At 46.4% G+C, this 19,748-nt stretch overlaps 1 protein-coding gene, 1 long non-coding RNA gene and 1 other non-coding gene across 6 annotated transcripts in view; 1 reads left to right on the top strand and 2 right to left on the bottom strand.

Moving 5' to 3' along the window:
• DOCK11 (dedicator of cytokinesis 11) overlaps positions 1-19,748 on the bottom strand; it is a 201,503-nt gene that overhangs the window by 165,729 nt on the left and 16,026 nt on the right. The gene's annotated exons all lie outside the window — the stretch shown is intronic.
• Positions 979-14,625, top strand: LOC115507700. The gene is made up of 3 exons (XR_003966772.1): positions 979-1,138; positions 7,272-7,274; positions 14,615-14,625. It is a non-coding gene; the product is annotated as an uncharacterized LOC115507700 (long non-coding RNA).
• TRNAK-CUU lies at positions 5,236-5,308 on the bottom strand. The gene has a single exon. It is a non-coding gene; the product is annotated as a tRNA-Lys (tRNA).

Below are 19,748 nucleotides of genomic sequence, written 5' to 3'. Positions count from 1 at the left end.
GGCTCTGTGCTGATGGCTCAGAGCCTGGAGCCTGTTTCGGATTCTGTGTCTCCCTCTCTCTCTGCCCCTTCCCCATTCATGCTCTGTCTCTCTCTGTCTCAAAAATAAATAAACGTTAAAAAAAAAATTAAATAAATAAATAAATAAATAAATAAACGTTAAAATAAATAAATAAATAAATAAATAAACTTAAAAAAATTTTAATAAGAATAAAAAAAAGAAGAGAAGGTGAATAAATAGCATGGAGGAATAAAAGCACGTGTTCAGCGAGTCTGGGGACGGACAGAACGGGGAGAAATGGCAGAGATGGGCTGGAAAGGCACGTTTCTGAAGGGCTATGTGCGCCAAGGCAATGAGTTGGACTGTTTCCTGGTGTAGGTGATGGGGAGCCAACAGAGGTCCTGAAGCAGGGGAATGACACGAACAGATGTTTTACTCATATTTATGCACGGAAAGCCAGAAGGTCAGCGCTAATGGAAATTAATCCATAAAATGACAGCATAGGCTGAAAATTTGCCCCATTGTCTACATTTTCCAGGAGCAATACACTGAATTATGGAAAACTACTCATTAGAGCTGCATACAAAACTATTAAGGAAAATAAAGAGAGAGTTCTATTTATGCAAAGAGATTTTCCCTTAGAGAGAGAAATGCTTACAAGACGTCCTCCTCACATGGCAGACATCAAATTAGCCTAAACATTTCATTTTGACAAAAAAATCAGCTGCCAATCTGCACTTAATTTGTTCCCAACACCTTTTCAATGGCTAATTTGATCCAAACAGAAGTTGGATCACAGTACTGCTTTGTTTAAACCCCTTCAGGGGTGCCTGGGTGGCTCAGTCGGTTAAGCGTCCGACTTCGGCTCAGGTCATGATCTCGCGGTCCGTGGGTTCGAGCCCCGCGTCGGGCTCTGTGTTGACAGCTCAGAGCCTGGAGCCTGCTTTGGATTCGGTGTCTCCCTCTCTCTCTGCCCCTCCCCTGCTCACACACTCTCTCTCTGTGTCTCTCTCAAAAACAAACATTAAAAAATTTTAAATAAACATTAACGTCCTCTTTTGTCTCTCCCCCGACTAGAATTAAAGGTCCGTGCTTAGGGGCGCCTGGGTGGCTCATTTGGTTAAGCGTCTAACTCTTGGTTTCGACTCAGGTCATGATCTCATGGGTTTGAGCCCCGTGTCGGCCCCCCCTTCCCCCCCCCCGTTACTGCTTGGGATTCTGTCTCTCCCTCTCTCTCTGCCCCTCCCCTACTCGCTCTCTCTGTCTCTCTCTCAAAATAAATTTTAAAAACTTAAAAAAAAAATTTTAGGGGGTGCCTGGGTGGCTCAGTCGGTTGAGAGTCCGACTTCAGCTCAGGTCACGGTCTCACAGTTGGTGAGTTCGAGCCCCGTGTGGGGCTCTGTGCTAACAAACAGCTCACAGCCTGGAGGCTGCTTCAGATTCTGTGTCTCCCTCTCTGTCTCTGTCTCTCCCCCTCCCCTGCTCATGCTCTGTCTCTCTCTGTCTCTCAAAAATAAATAAACGTTAAAAGAATTTTTTTTAATTTTTAAGGAGCTCCGCGCTTAGTCTCATTCGTTGCTCTGTCCCCAGCACCCCAAAAGTATATCTTGAATGACTGAATGACAAACCATGAATCCATTGGCAATATCTTTCTAACCCTGAGCATTGAGATTTTCTGCCTCTTCCAATTTTTCATGACGTCAAACGCAATCTGCAAACTACTCACTGAAATACACACTTCTGAGCAGCTGTCCCAAGGAGCCCTGCTATTGAACACCTTAACATGAATCATCACTCATCACTTTCTCTTTGGGGAAACTCATAAGGTCATATACGAAATTTTCACGTACAAGGTGGCTCAGTCGGTTAAGCATCCGACTTTGGCTCAGGTCACGATCTCACGGTGCGTGGGTTTCAGCCCCCACTTACCCTGTGAGCAGAGGGTACCCACAGGTGTATTCTCTAGCTTCCTCCCCTAAAGCCATGTCACACATGCCCAGAAGAAGCACTAGCAAGAAGCACACCCCCACGCTCTTAATGGAGTGCCCCCATTTTGCAATGCCAACCCTCAGCCCACGCAAGAGCCACCGTTGAGCCCTCAGACTTAGAACAACCTTGTCTCCATGGACCTGTACCCACAGCATGTGGCAGAACCACCATCATCATGACAAAGCTATGTCTTTCCTAGGAAAGACTCCCTGTACCTTACCGCCACCACCCCTGCCGTCCATTCTTCAACTAGACTAGCATAACCCTCGCCCATCCCGTCAATAGGACAGTGCATTCCCATCTTGCTTTCATTTTCAATTCAACCTGGACCCCGTGGCCAAGAGCCCCCTCACTAACCCCTTGTCATTCAAAACGATATCCAGGGCCACTCCGCAATCCTGGATCAAACCCCCTGCTTATTTTTCTTTGCTGCTGCTGGAGAAAATCCTGACTCAGAGTTCAGGGGCTTCATTTACAGGGATACAAATCCTCGCCTAGGCTGGGTTCTCAGCCCCACCCTCAAGGCTTTGACTGACTGCCTGTTAGTTCCCTGTGACCCCCAGAACAGACACGTGAGGTTTCACGAATGGAAAATCCCCTCTCTCACACAGTGGCGTCTTGGTGGATTTGCATAGCCTGACGCAAGGGCTCTCCTACTTAAACAGATGTCCCCACACGGATGTGAATGCACATATAACACCACATCATTCCACATTTTTTGGCAGTCAACCCCTTTCGGGGTGCCACTTTCTCCATTCCTAAATAGGCTCCTAATCTGGGGTCTTAAGTGATCCTTGGATGGGATGTGAAACTCTGAAATTACACGGAAAACGCTATACATACATTTCTGTAGGAAAAGGTTCCAAGAGCTTTCAGAATCTCCAAAGTATAACCCAAGAAAGGTTAAGAGACACTGCCTTCCTCATCAAGATAAAAAGCTTCTGCACAGCAAAGGAAATCATCAATGAAACTAAAAGGCGACTGACGAAATGGGAGAAGATATTTGCAAATGACATCTTAGATAAAGGGTTAGTATCCAAAATCTATAACGAACTCACCAAACTCCACACCATAAAAACAAATAATCCAGTGAAGAAATGGGCAGAAGACATGAATAGACACTTTTACAAAGAAGACATCCAGATGGCCAACAGACACATGAAAAGATGTTCAACAATGCTCATCATCAGGGAAATACAAATCAAAACCACACTGAGATACCACCTCACACCGGTTGGAGTGGCTGAAATTAACAACTCAGGAAACGACAGATGTTGGTGAGGATGTGGAGAAAGGGGAACCCTCTTGCACTGTTGGTGGGAATGCAAACTGGTACAGCTTCTCTGGAAAATGGTGTGGAGGTTCCTCAAAAAATTAAAAACAGAACTACCCTACAACCCAGCAGTAGCACTACTAAGAATTTACCCAAAGGATACAGGAGTGCTGACTCACAGGGGCACATGTATCCCAATGTTTATAGCAGCACTTTCAACAATAGCCAAATTATGGAAAGAGCCCAAATGTCCATTAACTGATGAATGGATAAAGAAGATGTGGTTTATGTATACAATGGAATACTACTTGCCAATGAGAAAGAATAAAATCATACCATTTACAGCAATGTGGGTGGAAATGGAAGGTACTATGCTGAGTGAAATAGGTCAGTCAGAGAAAGACATGCATCATATGTTTTCACTCATATGTGGAAGTTGAGAAACTTGACAGAAGACCATGGGGGAAGGGTAGGAAAAAAGTGGTTACCAACAATGAACAACTCAGGAAACTACAGATGTGGAGAAAGGGGAACCCTCTTGCACTGTTGGTGGGAATGCAAACTGGTGCAGCGACTCTGGAAAACAGTGTGGAGGGTCCTCAAAAAATTAAAAATAGACCTACCCTATGACCCAGCAATAGCACTGCTAGGAATTTACCCGAGGGATACAGGAGTGCCGATGCATAGGGGCACGTGTACCCCAATGTTTATAGCAGAGCTTTCAACGATAGCCAAATCGTGGAAAGAGCCTAAATGTCCATCGAGTGACGAATGGATAAAGATGTGGTTTATATATACAATGGAATACTACTTGGCAATGAGAAAGAATGAAATCGGGCCATTTGCAGCAACATGGATGGAAATGGAAGGTATTATGCTGAGTGAAATAAGTCAGTCAGACAAAGACAGATACCATATGTCTTCACTCATATGGAGATCTTGAGACACTTAACAGAAGACCATGGGGGAGGGGAGGGGGGAAAAATAGTTACAAACAGAGAGGGACGGAGCCCAACCATAAGAGACTCTTAGATACACAGAGAACAAACTGAGGGTTGATGGGGGTGGGAGGCGGGGGGGGCGGAGAAAGTGGGTTGGGATGAGCACTGGGTGTTGTATGTAAGTGAGGAATCGCGGGAATCTACTCCCGAAGCCAAGAGCACATTGTCTACGCTGTATGTTAGCTACCTTGACAACAAAAAATAATTAGTTAATTAAAAATAAAAAATAAAAAAAATACACTGGCTTCCTAACTTCATATAAACAGGTTGCTTTATTTTCATAGAAGATTTATTGGTTTGCGTAATTCTAAAGCAAATGCATGTTCACCGAAGAATTTTTCATCCACAAATAAAGAGAGAAAATAAAAGTCACTTAGAATCCCACCGTCTGTAGATGATCACTGTTACTATTTTGGCATTCCTCTACCTCTTTGCCATATTTTTCTTTCAAATTGGGAGTCCCCCTACCGTTAATTTCTGATCATTAATGTCTTCCAAACAACATAAGAGAAATGCCAGAATATAGAGAATGTGGGATTAGTATTCAAAAATCCCTTTGATTTCCAAGCGACATCCACCCATAAATCATTTAATTGAGCACCTGCTATGTGTGTGACACACTACTCCAAAAGTAGGAAGTAAATCCTTCTCTGAGTTCTCACACAAAGTGTTAAAAATTCTAGGGATTTGGGGGCGCCTGGGTGGCTCGGTTGGTTAAGCATCCGACTTCAGCTCAGGTCATGATCTCACCATTACTGAGTTTGAGCCCCGCGTCGGGCTCTCTACTGTCAGCGTGGAGCCAGCAAGGAGCCTGTTTCAGGTCTTTTGTCTCCCTCTCTCTCTGCCCCTCGCCCCTCTCTGTCTCAAAACTAAATAAAATATTTACAAACACCTTTTTCTAGGGATTTCGATAGAGAATGTGAAGCTCAGCCTAAGAAAGCCAACTTTTTTCTTCTTTTTTTTTAAGTTCTACACCCAACGTGGGGCTTGAACTCACGACCCTGAAATCAAGAGTCACATGCTCTACCGACTGAGCCAGTCGGGTGCCCAGAAAGTGAACCTTTTAAAGTGACTAGATCTGGGGCACCTGGGTGTCTCACTCAGTTGAGCGTCCGACTCTTGATTTGGGCTTAGGTCATGATCCCAGCCAGGGTCTTGGGATCGTGCCCTGTGTTGGGCTCAGGGATGAACATGAAGCCTGCTTAAGATGCTCTCTCTCCTCTGTAAATTAAAAAAACAAAAACAAAAACAAAAAAACGTGACTGGACCTGTATCAACTGGTTAAAAAAAAAAAGGCAGATTGTATTATAGTATTGATGAAACACAAACCATTGAAAGTGAGGTGTTTGGGTTTTTTTTTAAGTTATTTATTTTGAGAGAGGCAGAGAGAAAGGAACAATCCCAAGAAAGCTCCGGCACTGTAAGCGCAGAGCCCAATGCCGGGTTCAAACTCGCGAAACTGCGAGATCACGACCTGAGCCAATACCAAGAGTTGGTCACCCAAGGCGCCCCCAGCAGTCGGGTTTTTGTAAACAATAGCTTTCTTTCCCTCTATTACCAAAACGCAGACTCTCATCTAATAATAAAAATGCATACACGAAGAAAATAAACATGTGTGAGATGGGGCTACAGGGTAAAGGCTGGAGATCGTCTCGACCCATAAACTCGTTCTGAGAAACATTCCCTGTGTTTTGAGCAATGACGTTAGTGAGTGTGGCCTCCTACAGTGGGGACTATTCAAAGGAGAGCACTTGTTTGCCTGTTGAATTCTGCTGTGTTTAAAGGAGGAAGATCAGTGTAATTACTTCACCAGCCACTGCTTACATATTTCCCAACAAGAGAATTCTGGCAAAACAGAATTACTGCTTGTCTACTTTATATATAGGCAAAGGATGGGCCCACTGAAAGAATTCTTGCCATTTAAGTGTGCTCTCTCCAATGCCATTTTCATCCTGCATTTAAAGAATATTCTTTAAATATGGGATATTTAAACCCATACTTATTTGCAAAGAGCAAATAAGCCTCTTTGCAGAATGGAAGCAGCACCCAGTGACATGCTCAAAAGCTTTCTGTCTCGGTCACCCCATCCCCCCCCCCCTCCCCTGCTCCCCGCCCGGCTAATTACTGGGCCTGTTCCCCTGGCCTGCGACCGACTGTCAGAGGTTTCTCCGTGGGAGCAATCCGGGTCTAGCCCAGTGAGCTTCCTGGAATTCTAGAACACACTGGCTTTCCACTGGAGAACCCGCCGCCTCTGGCCAACTCAAAGGCTTGCCCCGGCTACCTTGTAAATACAACCTGAGAGGAGCCACTTTGAAGCTGGGAGCAAGGTGGTCAGCGAGCAAACCGGAGATAAAGCCGCTGGCAAAGCCTGGGCATCTTCCTGTCCCTCGAGGACCAGAGGCCAAAGCTGCTTCTGGAAGACCCTGGGGGCAGTTTAAGAACCCTCACCGTTTCTTATATAAGGAGGCTTTCAATGGATGGATAAATGGGATGCGCTGTGGGGCTGACGGTGTAGCAGGAGGGAAGTCCAAGGACTTTAAGCCCTTCTGGGGGCGCCTGGGTGGCACAGTCGGTTAAGCGTCCGACTTCGGCCCAGGTCATGATCTCGCGGGTCATGAGTTCGAGCCCCTTGTCGGGCTCTGTGCTGACAGCTCTGAGCCCGGAGCCTGCTTCAGATTAAGCGTCTGTCTCTGCCCCTCCCCCACTCATACTCTGTCTGTCTGGCTCTCTTTCTCTCAAAAATAAAATAAAGATTAAAAAAAAAAAACAGTTAAAAAAAGGTAGCTGGAAGCCACACCTGCTGACCCGAGGTCCCTGTGCCCTGGCCAGGAGCTGGTCCCACAGTGTGGTCATGGCCCACGAACCACTGCACTGAGACCGGCTTTCCGCAGAATGCGCACCATGGGGTTGTTCAAGGCACTGACATTTCGCCGGAGGATAACTGGGTGTTATCGTACCCCCTATTTGGGAAGTGGCAGAAAGGGAGTGTCATCTGTACTGACAAGGAGAGAGTAAATACGGTCAAATGAAACCATGAAAAACTGATGCATTCGGCGTGGCGGCATGAGGATTTTTTTCCTTCCTTTTTCGTTTTTCCCCCAAAGTCTTCAAGCACACACAAGTATTACTGTTATCATCCCAAAACATTTCGCTCTGTAACCGTCACCGCCCTCCATTTCCGAATTTTTTTCATCAATGCAACACCAACTCCTCCTTCCCACCCTCCACCCCCACCCCCAGGCCCTGGTAACAGCTAATCTGCCTTCTGTCTCTTTCAATTTGCCTGTTCCGGGTACCCCACAGAAATAGAAACACACAACACTTGTCCTTTCGCGTCTGGCTTATTTCACTTAGCATGACGTTTGCAAGGTTCATCCGTGTCGTGGCACGTGTCAGAATTTCATTCCTTCAAAGCCTGAATAATATTCCATTATACAGGGGCGCCTGGGTGGCTCAGTCGGTTAAGCGTCTTGACTCTTGATTTCAGCTCAGGTCACGATCAGCTCAGGTTCGTGGGATTGAACCCAGCGCCCGACATGCTGCGCGCGCGCTCTCTCTCAAAATAAATCCATAAATGCTTTAAAAAAAATTCCACTGTACATATATACCATGTTTCGGAGATCTGCGGATGGACATTTGGGTAGTTAAGTCTCTTGGCTCCCGTGAATAACGCTGCTGTACGAGCCCCTGCCTTCATTTCTTTTGGGTATAGACCCTCGAAATGGAGTTGCCGAATCATACGGGAATTCTAAATTTAAGTTTTTGGGCAACTTGACATGCTGTTTTCCACAGCGGCCGGACCACTGGTACATTCCCACCAGCCGTGCCCAAGGGTTCCAATCTCTCTACATCTTCTCTAACACTTGTTATCAGTGAAGAGGGATCTCCTTGTGGTTTTGATTTGCATTTACCCCATACTTAGTTTGACATCGACTATCTTTTCCTATGCTTATGGGCCATCGGCGCCCACTTCTTGGGTGAACTGTTCCTGCAAGTTCTTTGAGCATGTTCAAACCATCCGTTCCCCGTGTTAATCCGATAGAGGCTTCGCAATTTTTTTTCTTCCACTCGGTGGGGTGCCTTTTCATCCTCTCGATGGTGTCCTTGGGTACATAAAAGTTTTTAATCCACTTTATTTTTTAAAGAAGGTACACGATAAAATGCGTTAGCCTTATACGTCTTTTTAGACTTCTCTCGGGTGGGTACAGGAACAGGAACTGAGGGCCTCTCAATGAGGTGACAACTCGTTACTCCTCCCCCAACGTGGCTTCTCCCTGACACTTGTATGCTGAGAGTCGGAACTCACGCGGTGTGTGATAGGTAAGCCTTGTCGGGGCAGCAGGGATGGTGGGGACACGGAATCCTGTAGACTTTTTTTTTTTTTAAGTTTATTTATTTATTTTGAGAGGAGGGGGAGAGCATGGGAGGGGCAGGGAGAGAGGGAGAGAGAATCCCAAGCAGGCTCCTCACTGTCAGTGCAGAGCCCGACGCAGGGCTCGATCCCACAAACCAGGAGATCATGATCTGAGCCGAAATCAAGAACCCGATGCTCAACCGACTGAGCCACCCAGGCGCCCCGGAATCCTATAGACTTTTAAGGTTCCCTAGTTCTACCAGGCAGGCACTTCATAAGCTATCCTTTCACTGGTTGGCTCCGGACTACACATCCTCAACCTTCCAAACCTCTCACACACGAGATACACGTGCAGAGTTGTTACCACGGAACGGACTGGGACATTTAAGGCATTGTTGTGAAAAGCAGCATCCAAGTTCAGTTCCACCCTGAAGAATCAAACTCTCCACAAGTCATTCCCACTGTTTCGCAATGGTACGCATCGCCTTTCTTGTATCTCTGCCCTTTGTTTCTTTTCCCCGTCCCCCCTTCTCCCCAACTCCCACCGGCAACATGGGGCTTCTAAACAACTACAGTAAAACCTTGGATTGCGAATAACTTGTTTTGCGGGTGTTCTGCAACGGAGCGAACGCTTCTGATAAATTTTAACTTGATTAACGAGCGATGTCTTGCAATACGCGTAGTTACGTGATCACAACTGAGCCAATGGTTCTTGACGTTCGCTTTGATACACAACTGCGCTGGATTACAAGCACGTTTCCAGAACAAACTGTGCTCAGAAACCAAGGTTTTACTGTTTATTTGTCACGTGGGATTTTATTTTCGCACGAATTCTGATGTATGGCCAATTTCTACAGACAGTGAGAAGAAGTAACACATACTCATTTTCTTCCAGGGAGGACCCTGAAACCATAGTCAAGTCCCCTGATACGGCTGTGCTTCAGTAGCTTCTGGGAATAAATGAAGTCTACGTTTCAGGACTATTCTGACGCCGAACTGTTGAATACCTTCGCTCCAAAGGGTAGAAACCCAGGGCGTGCCTGTAAATTGGGATTTCCTGCTCTACCGAGTAAGCATTTGTCACCAAAGGCATTCTCAATTCTAGATCACTGGTCTACCAAGCCATTGTTTCCTAAGTAGAATAAGATCTGAAACTTTTACTTTAAACTAGGAAATAGGTCTCCACTTCTGAATCAAGTCAGAAGGATATCGGAAGGAAGGCCTCCACCTTCCAAAACAGGCGCCCCTGTGTTTAACTTTTTGACTTTGAATTCTTTGTTAGAATGTTAGCTTGAAATGTCTTCATAGCACTATATGATACTCATTAAATTCATTCTCTGGGTGGCTCAGTCGGTTGAGCGCCTGACTTCGGCTCAGGTCATGACGTCACCGGTTGTGAGTTCGAGCCCCGCATCCGGCTCCCTGCTGTCCGCGAGGAGCCCGCCTAGGATCCTCTGTCCCCTCCCTCTCTGCAATTCCCCGCGTGCTCTCTCTCAAGAATAAGCAAAACATTTAAAAAATTGTTGTAATACAAGGGGTACCTGAGTGGCTCAGTCTCTTGAGCCTGTAGCTCTTGATTTTGGCTCAGGTCATGATCCATCCACAGGGTGGAACCTACTTAGAAGTGTGTCTCTCTCTCTCTCTCTCTCTCTCTCTCTCTCTCCCCCCCTCTGCCTATCTCCCCTGCTCATGCTCGCTCTCTAAGAAAAAAAATAATAAAATTAAAAAGAAATTTGTGTTCAGTAACTTTTATTCTTAGGAAATCCCTTTTTGTACTTACGTCGTTAGGGAAATAAAACCCTCAACTCCTTTAGCCTACGTTCACATGCTCTACCTACAAAGCCACTTTGTTATGGGGGCGGGGGGGGGGTGGAAAAGGGAAAAGGAAAAGTAGCTCCTCTCTGCCACAATTCTTTTTTTTTTTTTTTGATGTTTACTTATTTTTGAGGGAGGGAGAGACAGTGTGAGTGGGGGAAGGACAGAGAGACAGAGGATCCGAAGTGCACTCTGTGCTGGCAAGCGGGGCTCAAACCCACGAACCAGGAGATCGTGACCTCAGCTGAGGTCACACACCTAACTGACTGAGCCCCACCCAGGTGCCCCTTCTCTGCCACAGTTGGAACACTTTATTGAAAGCTTGCTAAGCCCCGGGTGCTGTGCTAAATTCAACTACCGGTGTTAACAACTCACTGAACTCTTCCAATAATCCTAGGAGGTGGAAAATACGATCATTACTCAGATTTTTATCAGTGAGAAAAGGGAGACTGAGTGTGACTGGGTAACTTGACCAAAGGAGTGTTAACAGTCAATGGGGTAGGCCGAATCCTACGATGCCCCCTAAGATTCCTGCCCGCGGTCTACTTGCCCTGTATAAACCCCTCCCCTTGAATGTAAGTGGAACCTGTGAGGATTAGGAGGTGGCACTCCCCTGATTCCATGAGTAATAAATTGACTTGGAGTTGATCAAAAGGGAGATGATCTTAGGTGGGCCTGACCTAATCAGGTGATCCCTAGAAGAGGGACTGGGCCCTTCCTGGAGAGTGAATCACCTGCTGGCTTTTTATTTTTTACTTATTTTTTTATTTTAATTTTTTAGAGAGAGAGAGAGAGTGTGCAAGCAGGGGAGAGGGGCAGAGGGGGAGAATCTCAAGCAGGCTCCGTGCCGTGGAGCCCGAGGCGGGGTCCATCCCACGAGCCTGGGATCATGCGACCTGAGCCGAACTCAAGAGTTGGACGTTCAACCGACAGAGCTGCCCAGGTGCCCCCTCCTGCTGGCTTTTTAAAGAAAATTTTTTAACGTTTTATTTTATTTTTTAAGAGACAGGGAGGGACAGAGCACGAGCCGGGGAGGGGCGGAGAGAGAGGGAGACACAGAACCCGAAGCAGGCTCCGGGCTCCGAGCTGTCAGCACAGAGCCCGACGCGAGGCTCGAACTCGTGGACTGCGAGATCATGACCTGAGCCGAAGTCGGACACTCAACCGACTGGGCCACCTAGGCGCCCCCCTGCTGGCTTTTTAGAAGCAGAATGCCATGCTAATAAAGGCCCACACGGCTAGGACCTGAAGGCATCCTCTATGAGCTGCCAGCCAGCCCCATTTGCAGCTGACAGCCAGCAAGAAAACAGGACCAGTCAGTCCTACAACCACAAGGAACCGAACTGCGCCAACCTGAAGGAGCTTGGAGAAGGCCCCTGAGCTTCCAGGTGATAACGCCCCTGCCAACACCTGTGGGACTGGGAGGAAAGACTCCAGCTGGGCCCTGCCCGGGTTTCTGACCCAGAGAAACTCTGAAATAAGTTATTTTGAGCTGCTCGCTTTGGGACAAGATGCTGTGCAGCAACAGAAAACTAATACGGTCAGGATTCCAAGCGGCGCCCTTTAACGCTGACGACCAGGCCCTTAACCGCTAGGGGACTCACTGAGGCAGCTTCACCAATCCCTAAGCATTTTTAACTCTTCAAAAAGAACGGGGACTTGGGGCGCCTGGGTGGCGCAGTCGGTTAAGCGTCCGACTTCAGCCAGGTCACGGTCTCGCGGTCCGTGAGTTCGAGCCCCGCGTCGGGCTCTGGGCTGATGGCTCAGAGCCTGGAGCCTGTTTCCGATTCTGTGTCTCCCTCTCTCTCTGCCCCTCCCCCGTTCATGCTCTGTCTCTCTCTGTCCCAAAAATAAATAAACGTTGAAAAAAAAAAATTAAAAAAAAAAAAAAAAAAAAAAAAAGAACGGGGACTTGAGGCGCCTGGGTGGCTCAGTCGGTTAAGCGTCCAACTTCGGCTCAGGTCATGATCTCACGGCTCGTGAGTTCGAGCCCCGCGTCGGGCTCTGTGCCGACAGCTCAGAGCCTGGAGTCTGCTTCAGATTCTGTGTCTCCCTCTCTCTCTCTCTGCCCCTCCCCCGTTCATGCTCTGTCTCTCTCTGTCTCAGAAGTAAATAAACGTTAAAAAAAATTAAAAAAACAAAACAAAACAAAAAGAAACAAAAAGAACGGGGACATAAGTTTCGATTGAACAGTAATGGTTATGATCTTTGCCTGTTTTGATGGCCTTCTCAAGTTTCAGACGTGTTTTGATCCTAGTCTCGTGCAGACAGACATTTTTTGATTCATTAAAGAGCTACAAATACAATACGGTATTAGGTAAATTGTGAAAAAAAACCAAGCAGGACGGAAAACATAAGATTTTATTTACCAGGAACACCTTGTTGGAGCAGGCTCAGCCTTTCTAAGGGCTCCAGGCTGTGGTACTTAACAAATATTTTCCTTTTGACTCCGTCGCGTGATCTACAAGATCTGTCATCTGGTGCCTCCAAGGAGATGACAGCACATTACCTCTTTTAAGAGGGCCCAACTGAAACTTCACTGACCAGAAGAAGCCAGTGAATTTTTTGGCTGGAGTGATATCCATGCAGATAGAATCTCCAGAAATCAAACACTGGTAAAAATCCACTTCAAGAGAATCTCGGGGCACCCGGGGGGCTCGGTCAGTTGAGCGTCCGACTTTTGATTTCAGCTCAGGCCAAGATCCCAGAGTCATGGGATCGAGCCCCACATCGGGCTCCGCACTGAGCATGGAACCTGCTTCGGATTCTCCCTCTCCCTCTGCCCCTCCCCAGCTCACAGGCGGTCGCCCGTGCTCTCTTTCAAAGAAAAACATAAATAACAAATAGAAAAATAAAGAGAATCCGTCTAAAAGCAAGTGAACTGGATGCATCACGCTACTCAGAACTCCAAGTATATGTTGGCCGACCATATACAGGAAGGTTTGATTCTGGCCCTAAGATCATAAAAAGAAAAAAGAAAACTAACCCAGTTTTCCAGAGTTTATTGCTTCCTTTTGGAAAAGCTTCTGCTACACATCTGGAAGTGATTTTCTAACACACTAGCTCCAATGAGTCATCTACAATATTAAGCAATGATTCCATAGGGTGAACCCTGATCATATTTTTCCATTAAGTGGCATCCACTGAGGTCAATGAAAGGCAAAGGCTAACCCAGTCTTGGAGAACCGCACCCTCCCCAGCCCCATTTTATATTGTGGAGAACGTGGGTTTTAAGAGGTGCAGGAATGCAATTTATCTCCCAGCACTAATGCAGGACTCCTTCTACTGGTTTCCTTCCACTGGTCATGTGCAGAAGATGAATCCAAAGGCTGCTTGGGCGGGGGGGGGGGGGGGGGGGGGGGGGGCAAGCCTAAGTAAAGCTGGCAGGAACACCATTATGAGGCCATGTATAAACACAGAGCAGTCAGAAACGCAGGGGGTCGGGATGGAGGGGGGTGGTGGAGTCCCTGGACAAAAGAAGAAGACAATCTATGCTACCCAGAGTTCAGCAGCTCAAGGCTCTTCACTTGGCCAGCAAGGATTTCCCCAAGGAACATTCTAGAAAGGACTGCCAATTCACCCCTTGCTCTTTTGGCCACATCCTAATATACCGACTCCTTGCTCTTTTGGCCACATCCTAATATACCGACTCCAACCATCAACTTTTAACCCATATCATATTGGTTTCCTAATATTTAAAACTTCTAGCATTGATGTTTACAAGTATAATTCCAGTGCATTCCCCAAGTGTCTTCGGACACTTGGACTTCTTTCAGATTCCAATGAAGGAATGAGTCATGTTCCTCCAGAGGCTAAGGAGCCACTTAGAGAGGCTATTTTAAATCTTTCAGGTGACAAGGGTATTATTTAGTTCCCAGAAACAGTAATTGACTAACTGGCTTCCTCGGGGCTGAAGGAGTTAATGCAACTTCCCAGAGCCATTCTTCTCTTCCAGGCACCAAAACAATTTGATTTTAAGTGGCACAGGAGCTAGAAAAACCTAAACCATTAAATCCTACCTTCCAAAAGATATAAATCAGTGGGTGTTCATTTGCATTACAAAAGGATTCTTTGCCTTGCCAAAGGATCCCAATCAAGTTTATTCAAAAATCAGATTCTCCTAATATATGCTAAATGATTTGATTTGCACGTGGGCTTCAGAGCAAACACAGCTGTCCTGAGTCGGATGAGCAGGTACCTTTTCGCCTCGATTTTGGTGCTTCAAGACCCATTTCAGAGATGCCATGCCCTCCGGGGTCACACAGTGTGAGGTCGACCTTAACATTTCTGACTCCTACTCCCCGATTCTAATGATAAAATTGCTTTGCTTTTTACCCAGCACTTTTCATCCGAAGCCTTCAAAGTGTTCAAATCCACATTTGCTAGTCTTCATAATTATGCCAAACAAGCTGGCACGAGAGCTGGCAGTGGAAACCTTCCAGAACTACCGGGGATGTGAAGAAAAATATTAGGACCACTGACAGGCAGAAAACTAAATGGTCCACAGAAACACAAAGGCCTACATTTAAGTTTATTTCTTACAAAACGCAAAATACAAGATTTCGTTGAGTCTCACTTTTTAAAAAATAGACCATCTTTTTTTCAAGCAGATTTAGGTTCAAAGCAAAAGGGAGCAGAAAGTACAGAGAGTTCCGTTCTCATATACCGCCGCGCGCGCGCACGCGCGCGCACACACACACACACACACACACACACACACACACACTGCTCTCCCATTATCAACATCCCACACCAGAGAGGTACACTTGTTACCATCCATGACCCTATACTGACCCATCATCATCACCCAAGGTCCACAGTTCAAACCACGGTTTTAGCAAATACACAACGGCATGCATCTACGTTTAAGTGTCATACAGAACAGTTTCACTGCCTCGAAAATCCTGTGCTCTGCCTACTCGTGCCTCCCACCGTCCTACTTTTTTAAGTTATGAAGAAGAAATACTCAAAACCCAGTTTAAATACAACACATCGATGTTTACATATGTTTTATAGGATGACCAGAGTGGGGGCGGGAAGAAGTAATGGGGAAGAAGACCCAAGGAGAGAAGGCACGAGAAAGAAATTAACTCGGGGATGTGCATGCTGGTGGAAGAAGAAAAGCACACTGTACAGAGCGAAAAAAGACCCGGTTCACCAAGCTGCGCACCGTAATCTAATTATCTTAAATGTCAGAGGCGAGACCTTCCATTTCGGAGCTCCTGATTTATCAGTAATTCTCCCATCCATTTGTTCTGAAAGCCACAAGAAGTCTACGATTATTTTTTAATGAAAGAACAAAGATACGGCATGTGCAAAATCAGGAGCACTGCAACCAGAAATCTCTGCAGCGTCAATGCACGTCGCCTATTAATTAGCTTTACTCGAAATTTAAGTCCCTCTAGTGATTAATATTATTAATGGCAGCAAAGGGGGAGAAAAGTCAAGGTAGGCATTTCTGCCTCTCAAAGTTTATTTTAAAAAATAGGAAACAGGGGCGCCTGGGTGGCTCAGTCGCTTAAGCATCTGACTCTTGGTGTCAGCTCAGGTCATAATCCCATGGGTCCATGGGATCGAGCCCCACATTGGGCTCTGGGATGACAGTAGGGGAGCCTGCTTGGGATTCTCTCTCTCCTCTTTCTGCCGCTCCCCTGCTCTCTCTCTCAAAATAAATAAACTGAAAAAAAATTTTTAAGTAAAAAATAGGAGATCTATAAACAGATCCCACGAGTCACGTGTAAGTATAGAACACATAAATTCAGCAAGCCTGAAAGGGAAGTATGAAACTTGTCTGGAATTCTACTTTTTCTGATTATAAAACTAATACATGCTCCATACAAAAGAAATGAACATTTTCAACACAGAAAACAAATCAAGAATAAAACGGACTCATGGTCCCACCATCCAGAAATATGTACTGTTAATATTATAGATACACATGCACACTTATAAATATACACACTCTCTCACGCCCACCTTGAGAATGCTTTCTTTGAATATAATATTTATTTAGTGCTTGTGATGTTCCAGACGTTTTTCTACGTGCTTTATTGTGTCATTTTACTCAGTCCTTACAACCACCTTGTGAGGTCAGAACTATCGCTGCCTCCATTCTACAGATGAGGAAGCAGAGGCACAGAGTGACGAAGCAACTAACTGCACACGTGTCGCGTAATGCTCTATTTTACAAAAATACGATCATGCTTTTTCACCACCTCAGCGTTTTTCCACGTCAGTAATAAATACAGATGTCGCCTTAATGACCGCATGGCTTGCCGGTGTTTAGATGTACCTTGGCCCAACCCTTTACTCTTGAACACTTGGGGTGTTTCAATTTGGGGGCGGGTTGTTGGTTTTGCTATTAGGACCCACGGCGGTTGTTATCATTATTTCCACTTGCCTAACAAGCACAAGAAATCTCCACAAAGTTCAGTCGTGTGCCCAAGGCAACGCAGATGGTCAGAGGAATTGCTGGGCCCTTCCGGCACTCTTGACTACCGTGCATTAGCTCTCTTCACTCTCTGCCAGCTCCTTATGGCACTTACATTCTAATGGACAGAAGAAGTGGTCAACAACTATAGTTATGGGACAGAAGGAAATCAATTCCCTCTAAAACCAAAGAACTAGTGTGGGAGGATGGAGAAATGCCCCCCCACCCACCCCAAGATCTGCCCCCATCCCAATCCCTGGAACCCGCAGATGTCAAAGGGGGCCTTACACAAGTGATTGAGTCAAGGGTCTTGAGGTGAGTTGATCATTCCGGATTACCGGGGTGGACCCTAAAAGCCATCACCAGTGACTTTTTTTTTTTTTTTTTTTTAGTGTTTATTTCCGAAAGAGACAAAATGCTCCAAATGGGGGAGGGGGGCTGAGTGTGTGGTGGGGGGGAGATGGCCATCGGACCTAAACCCTGCAGGACAGATAGAAGTCCCTTGAGCAGCGAAGGGGCTGGAAGGGCAGTCCAGGAAGAAAAATCAGCGTGCACAAAGGCATGGAGGTGAGAAAGGGGGGCAGTGCGTTTGGGGAGCAGCAAGGGTCTGGCATGGCCAATGTTCAGACCGTAGTCGACGGGATGCGGTGGGAGAAGAGAATTCAAAGGTGGGATGGGCCCCACTGGTGCACAGGAAGGGGCGTGAAGGCCCACTAGGAAATCTAGGTGCTTGTTTATAGTGTAACGTGGAGCCAAAGCAGACAGAGGTAGCATTTTTCTGGGTTTGAGGATTTTGTGATTCTCTTCCCTCACGCTCTCCGGAGCGGCGGCAGAATGGTGGTCGGTTTCTAGCTATTTCGAGACAATAGCGGTTTTTGCTTACTGTCAAAATGAATCCACTCTGACGCGTTATACCACCGGGGACATGTGGACGAAATCCTGCTTAGATGATTTCTCCGGGGAGGGGCCGAGAAATATGGCGATGGGATAAGGCTTCCTCGAGTCCACCCGCTGTCGACTGGAAGGATGTTCCTGCTCCCCAAGGCACCCACTCTGAAATGTACCTGGTTGCGCTGAAATACACGTGGCCTCTACCTAATAATTACCCCAACCGAGCAGAATCCTCCATTGAGGTAAGCTACAGGGACTTTGTCCTGTGGAAGGTTTCCCTTTTGGAAGCTCTACTGAGCCAAAGGCCACCCTTTCCCAGCTCAACTCAGCAGAAAAAAAAAAAAAAAAAAAAAGTGATGCAAACTGGGCTCTGTATCTATAACTACACCATTTCTGGGTTTTTTTTTTTTTTTAATTGTAGTATTTCCTAAACCCTCCACTTCTTTTAGTTGGAACTAAACCCAAAGCCAGGACATTTTCGGGGACACCCTGGCCAGATGTGTAGCTCCACGACACGTCCTTGGCATCCAAGGCCATTGGATTTCCAGAAAAGGCACCCAGCCATCACTAGCTCAGGCCTCTGGAATTTTCCACCCTTGGCTAAAGAAAAGGTTAAAAAAAATAAACATGGCTCTGTCCCACGGAGAGCACTTTGTGGCCAAACACGGAGGAGAAGAGGAAGGAAGAGGTGAGAAACAGATGAGAAAGGGAGAGTGGAAGCGTGGCCACCATGGAATGAGGTTCCCCACAGCATGGTGGAAGGGAGCAGCAAAGGGCCGGCTGCGGGACGGCTCTGGAGCTGCGGCCGGACCAGGGAGCCAGACCCATGCACTTTACCGGAAAGGCGGCAGGGCATCCTCCACCCCCGGTACCTTGCCCTAAGATTTAATCCCTTAGCAAGAAATCATTGGAAACAGATTCTCTGCTTCGGTTCAAGCAACTGTTCTAAAAGCATTTCCCGTGAGATTTTAGCATGACCTGAGGCAGGCAAGTATCTATCTTTTCTCTCGGCTAAGGCAGCTATCTTCCACAGCTCAGCATGCCTTTCTCTCGGTCTCTGTCTCTCCAGCTCCCTCTCCGGCAACATGCTTGGTTTCTAGCTCCTTCTAGCATACACCAGAGTCCCAGATGTTCCAGAGTGCTAAGGCATCGGCTGTGTCACGAAGCTCACTGATCGAATGCACACTGAGGTTCAGGTGAGGGCCAGTAAAACAAAGGAAAACCCCTGAAGCAGAAAAGTAGTCAATCAGTAAAATAATACGAAACAAAATAAAAGAAGCCAGGCTGAAGGGAAAAGGGCCTTTAATTTGGAGAAAACACCAGTTTCTAAGGAAGATTTAAACAGGACTACCGTTTAATACTCTTCCATATTTTACAGATTGGTATAGAAGTGTATGGAACACATTAGAAAAAACAATTTAAGATCATGCTACCGAGAACATCTGAATGTTTTCATTGAGACGGCTGATAAGGAAAATTAGAATTGTTTCCCTACTAAGGGGGGCGGGGAATGTAACTAGAGAAAGTAAGGACAGTTAACGCATATTTTGTCTCTACAGATTTTTAAACAAAATCGGCGTTGGGAGGGGGGGCTGTTTCCCCAACCTTTTACATCCTTTTCAAAGCACTACAGCCAGGTCAGTTAGCCAAGGGCCTGAAAAAAGGCCAGGCCTCAGAGAAATATAGCCGTGGCCAATTAGAATTGATGTAAAAATAGAAAATGCAACCCCCATGTGTGATAGAGCGCTTCTTCAGAGCAGTGAATCTCTCTGCCACCAGCTCCTCACGGATATTCTACCTGACGGTGTGAGAAGGGCCACTGCAAAACGCCATCAGCCAGTGAGTTTTTGTGGTCTATCTCTAAGATGGCAGCGACTAGATTCGGTGAAGAGAGGAAGTTTCGATTTATCTCTCAGTTGAAATCATCACGAAACCAGAAGGAAACCAGAGAGATTTTCCAGTCCTCTCTGTTTCTCCAATCATGTGTTTTAGAAA

The sequence above is a fragment of the Lynx canadensis genome, chromosome X (assembly GCF_007474595.2).
Source record: "Lynx canadensis isolate LIC74 chromosome X, mLynCan4.pri.v2, whole genome shotgun sequence".
NCBI lineage: Eukaryota > Metazoa > Chordata > Mammalia > Carnivora > Felidae > Lynx > Lynx canadensis.
Note: the sequence above shows the minus strand (reverse complement) of the source record. Positions and strands in the feature narration are given on the sequence as shown.